The sequence below is a fragment of the Rhipicephalus sanguineus genome, chromosome 2 (genome assembly GCF_013339695.2).
Source record: "Rhipicephalus sanguineus isolate Rsan-2018 chromosome 2, BIME_Rsan_1.4, whole genome shotgun sequence".
NCBI lineage: Eukaryota > Metazoa > Arthropoda > Arachnida > Ixodida > Ixodidae > Rhipicephalus > Rhipicephalus sanguineus.
The window spans coordinates 107,328,500-107,334,499 of record NC_051177.1 but is presented as its reverse complement, the minus strand read 5'-3'; positions in this window follow the sequence as shown (position 1 = coordinate 107,334,499).

Genomic DNA, 6,000 nt, shown 5'->3' with positions numbered 1-6,000 from the left:
TCGAAGAGGCACGAGCCTTGTTGATCTTGCATCACAGCATGGACTTCGGGTGCTGAACGACGGCAGCCCGACTTATCTCCGAGGAGTAGCTTACAGTAGCTGCCTGGACTTGACATTAGTGTCGCATAGTATTGTCACGAAAGTTCAATGGTTCACAGATGTTGAAACCCACGGCAGTGACCATATTCCCACGTACGTGACAGTAAGAGGCCTGGGCGGTTCTCCTTCTCCTGGACACTCAAGACGTATTGACTGGGAAGCGTATCAGATATCAGTGGAGGACAAGTGCATGCACGAACCGCCGGAATCAATTGAAGAAGTGATTCGTAATGCGATGGAGACTTCCACGAAGATGTGCTTGAAAACATCGAGACGTACAGCACTCGACCAAGAGTTGGAGCAACTTCGAGCTATCCGCCGGCGTGCCGAAAGACGATATAGACGCACGAAATCCATCTATGACCTCAGAGAATCCAGACGCATTCAGAAGAAAATCCAGCGTCGTATGCACAAACTACAGGAACAACGATGGAAGAGCTTCTGTGACTCGCTGGATCCCCGCAAGCCTTTGTCCCCCGTATGGAGGACTCTTCAAGGCATTCACTCACATCCGCAACAGCGTCATCCCTTCGCTGCGCTGGCACTACATCAACGTCGCTCACAGCTTGAGGTCTCTGGTGAATTTTGTGCCAAGATCGCTGGGGACATCGCTATACCGACCGACCTGCTTACCACATGACGTTCCGGTTGCACGAGATCAGCAAATGGAGGTTCCATTCTCTATGGAAGAACTTCATGCAGCACTGAACACGTGCAGGCGCTCGTCGTCCCCAGGTCCAGATGGAGTGACCTATGCTGCCTTACGTCACCTGGGTCCGAAGGCACAACGCTGTCTCCTGGACATATTCAATCAATCTTGGCATGATGGCGAAGTCCCCGACGAGTGGAAGTGCAGCCGCCTGGTGCCTTTGTTGAAGCCCGGAAAGTCTCCGCTGGATTTGGCATCATACCGGCCCATCGCACTAGCAAGCTGCGTCGGCAAGGTCATGGAGAGGATGCTGCTGACACGCATGGAATGGTACCTCGAACATTATAACATCTATCCTGATGCTATGGCTGGCTTTCGACGGGGTCGATCTTCAATCGACAGCGTCATTGACTTAGGTGACCTTCCGTTCAGCAGCAGAAAGCTAAGAAGCGGCTGTCGGTAGCACTGTTCTTAGACGTGAAAGGTGCCTATGACAACGTGACCCACGAGGCCGTTCTCGAAGCTCTCGAAGCAGCAGAACTTGGAGGTCACGTTTTCGATGGGTAAGCAGCTACCTCACAAAGAGATCCATGTTAGTCCTAACAGAAGATGGGCCTACGAATAAGCATTTCACAAGTCGTGGGGTGCCACAAGGTGGCGTGCTGAGCCCGACTCTTTTAACCTAGGTGGGGCTCACCGAAACGCTGCCACAGACGGCTAATATATCTCTCTACGCTGACGATATCTGCATCTGGGCGTCCGGCGTGACACGGCCTCAAGTGCGCGCAAGAATACAGAAGGCGGCAACATTGACATCTGCATACCTTCGCCAGCAAGGTTTGACTATCGCTACAGAAAAATGTGCAGCAGTGGCGTTTACACGCAAACCGATGTCTTTCTACCCAGTGTGCATCGAAGGCCAATCAATTGCTTATAAGAGCAGCCATAGATTCCTAGGTGTCATTGTGGATCGCGACCTAACCTGGAGTCCCCATGTCGCACATCTGAAGAGAAAACTGATATGCATTGAGAACATATTTAAGTTCGTTGCCGGAAAATCATGGGGACCATCCGTGCATTCAATGCTGCAGCTTTATACAGCCCTCTTTCTCGGATTTCTACGGTACAGCCTTCCTGCCCTGTCCAACACGTGCAAGACTAACATCCGTGCACTACAGAGCGTGCAAGCCCAAGCACTTCGGACATGTCTTGGCCTTCCAAGATGCTCATCGACAGTTGCAACTATCGCTATCGCACAAGAACAGCCGGTCGCAACTCATATCATCGTTGAGACGCTGAGAGCGTACATACGGCATTTGTCACGGCTACCGTCACATCATTTAGCGTGTTTGCCAGCGCGGAGGCCCCATGCTTCATTCTGCGGTATTGTGACAAAACACTACGACATATTACCACCTGGCTTCAAACCTGCGATGCGTCCGGCATCTGCGTTGTGGACTCTGCATCAACCTGACGTGTGCTTATCGGTTCCTGGAATCGTTAAGAAGGCACGCATGTCACCGCTAGCCCTGAAGCAGTTGTCTTTGCGTCTGTTGGAAGAAACCTACATTGATCGCAAGCATGTTTACACCGATGGCTCCACTAATTCCAACAGCTCTACCGGAGCGGTGGCTTGTTCCATCTGATGACGTACTGTTACAGTTCAAGTTTTCTCACATCACGACGTCGACAGCCGCAGAGCTCGCAGCGCTTCAAGGTGCGGTCAAGTACATCCTGCAGCAGCCACCTAATCGATGGGCCATCTTTTGCGACTCCAGGTCAGCCTTACAAACACTACGGTTTGCTTTACGGCACGGATTACACGAACAATCCGTGTACGAGATAAGGCACGACTACCACCAAGCACTCGAGGAAGAACATGATATTATATTTCAATGGTTGCCGAGTCATTGCGGAATTGTCGGCAATGATCGCGCGGATGAAGCTGCACGATCGGCTCATGACCAAGATCTGCGGACACCCATACCACTCTTGAGAACAGACGCCGCGTGGCGACTACAATCACTTGCACGCCGTATCACTCTTCTGCAATGGAATACGCCGGGTTTTTCCAACGCGCGCCTGTATTCGATTGACCCAAATTTGCAACTTCGTTTGCCATCAGGGCTCTCAAGACGCGATGCAACTTTACTGTGCCGCATGTGGTTGGGCGTGGCATTTACGAATGCGTATTCGTGTCTCATTGGAATGGCCAGCAGTGCGGCATGCAACATTTGCGCCTGCGAGGAGACGCTTGAACACATTCTATGCCACTGCCCATCATACCAAGCTCAACGACGTAGTATGGAAGTCAAGCTCCGTCACCTGGACTCAAGACCGCTGACAGAAAAGAAGATCTTGGGACCTTGGCCTACGGTCTCGCATACGCGCAAGGCCACGAAAGCCCTCTTGTGCTTCTTGAGGACCACCGGACTTCACGAGCGCCTGTGAACTAACAGCGCGAGTTCGTGTTGTGTAGTTCATCCATCCCTTTCTTACTCTTCTTCTTTCTTCTTTACCCTTTCTTTTCTATTATTTCCCGTTCCCCCACCCCAAGTGCAGGGTAGCCAACCGAGCCAAAGCTTGGTTAACCTCCCTGCCTTTCCTCTTCGTATCTCTCTCTCTCTCTCTCTATAACCAAGCTGTATGGCTCTTCGTTTCGTTGCTCTGAAACTAGACACTAGACGTAAGAGCAAAGATAAGGGTATTTTGAACAATTTAACCAAGCCTGCAAATACGTGGCTGCACAGTCCTAAGGATGGGTTTCGGTGTTTAGTTGAGTAAATTTTATTTGTCCTACGGTTATTGCTACTGGTGCCCGGGACCACGCTCCCAGGGGTCCATCGCTCGAGGAACATTTTCCGAGGTCCTCAGTAATGTCAATGACCGGCTGGAGTGTCCACTCCTGGTCTTGGAGGACCTCGCTGAGGAGGGTGGCTTGCAATCGCTCAGCGAGGCGCCCCGCTCCAGGGGGTCCTGTTGTTGTCCTGCTTTTCCCTCTTGGTCTTTCTTCGCACTCCCAAAGCAAATATGCTTTAGGAGTGTCTTGGTGTCTTGTTTGTTACCTAACATGTGACGCCTCTACTACGGTGGAAGTAGCAGCAGCACATCCTCAAACCATCAGTCACTCGACATACAAGAATGATGACGTAAGAAGAGTGTTCTAACAAATTCTGTGCGTTTTGAAGCCTCTCTTAAAGAGATAAAGAAGCGAAAGCTACCTTTCCTAAATATTGTGGGTGTATGTACAAGTGCTAGGGAAAAGACAGAAAAAGGGATGCTGTATTCGTTTGTACACGAAAGGAACCCGCTCAGGAACCATGTTCTGGTCCTTAACGATGTGTCTGTTCTTTCGTTCGCATGACGCCATGCGTGACCGGGCAGGGTCATATCCTGTTATACCAGCGCAATGAAAACTTCTAAATCAAATAAAAGTGTTTGAGGTCGTATTCTATTTTTCGCGTTGCTTACACACACATAAGTCAACAACGGCGCCCATGTTGGCTCCAGCAGCTGGGGAACTAGTGTTAATGTTTTTTCTAATCGCGCTGGCATGGTAAGAGAATTGAATGCATGTTTTGGCCTAAGCGTTTTTCGTCGCTATTTTTATTTTTTGTGACCTAGCGTCATGAGCGATGGCGTGCTAATGCATACCCTCGAACCCAGCACAATTACAACATCCCAAGTCATAAATCTATAACACTATTTCAAGTTTTCTTTTTCTCTTTTTGATGCAGCATAATGTCATGTCACATAGGTTAACAGATGCGCCCATTTTGCTAGTGGCAGCTCAGCCATAGAGTGTGCGCAATTTCGAAGCCATGGTAAGAACAGTTATTTATTTGCGGTCGTCTCTTCCCGATTCAATCCACGCAAACCTAGCAAAGAAACGTTATTCTCCTTGACAGAACCGTGAGAAGATCGTTTCAAATGCTTTCCCAAATTTTTCTTTTAATAACTTGTAATAACATTTTAATTATTTTCTAATAACTTTTTATTATCTTCAAAATATTTTTTAATCATTAATACTTTTTTACATTGTCGAAAGCCTAGATTTCAGCCTATGCGCGAGCATCGCTGATGTTGAACATTCAGCAATCTTGATGAGTCCACGTTAAGCGCTTGCTGGTGAAGCATGACCATTATATATAGTCCTCCATTTTAATTTCCCTGACTCCTGAAATACATATTTATAGGCTCCTTTTCTTACCACGCATACCTAACTGTGATAGATGAGAAAGGGTTACGGGACTTGGTTAGTCAAGGCCTGACAGAAAGCACTCAGGCATGGATTCATCATGCCATATTCGCTGAATATTAAATAAAATATCTGATCGCTTAACGAAAATCGCTACATATCGCACCGTTTCTGCGCTGAATATGTTTGCTCTCGGCTTCGTGTTATGTTGAGCAGAACGCACTTATATTTACTTCGTAGAGGCACGTTTATGCCTCCATGATTCTGCAAGGCATTCTAACTTGATTATTATGTTTTTTTTATCTTGCAGATAATGTCTTTCTGCGATATGAAGCAGCTATGCATTGTAGCGTTCACATCACTGGTAGCAACGCTACTGATGGTGCTTTTCTGGCTTCGAAGCAAAACACGCATCAGCAACACACCACCTGGCCCATGGTCCTGGTTCTCTCTGGGGCGGTTCAATCTTTCCACATGTCGCATTCCTTTGGACAAAGCGACGGAATGGTTTGAAAAATACGGCCCCATAGTGAGGTATGTATGCTAGGTTGTTATGTAAAATGTTCTGTAAAACAAAATTTTGAGATTTCCAAAGCTCAGTGAATATTACACATGTGTTTCTTGCACAATGGACCTTATATTTAACACTGCGTTTGGCCTTTCGCTTCAGAGATCCTTTAGTTACCGCGATCTATTCTTGTGCCCGAGCATGTATAGGCGCAGTTCCTATGGCAAATGACCACGATATTGTGGTCACATGTTACTTTTATGAGGTGTGCCCAACATTTAAGACATGGTACAAAAGAACAAAGCTAGTTTGAAAGGCGAATAGATTGCTGAAACTCCAATGTACTTGCATTTTAACATAAAGTGCAACTGCTTTGAAAGCCTTCGTTACTCGGTACAAGGCGATATCATTCTTCGTCACCTAAAATTGTTGTGCACTGTAAAGCCGCCATCACTTCTATTTACACGTGAAGCACAGTAGGAAGTACCAGTGCGATAAAATGAATGTGAAGATACAGATTCAATAAAAAAGTGTGTATTTGCCCGT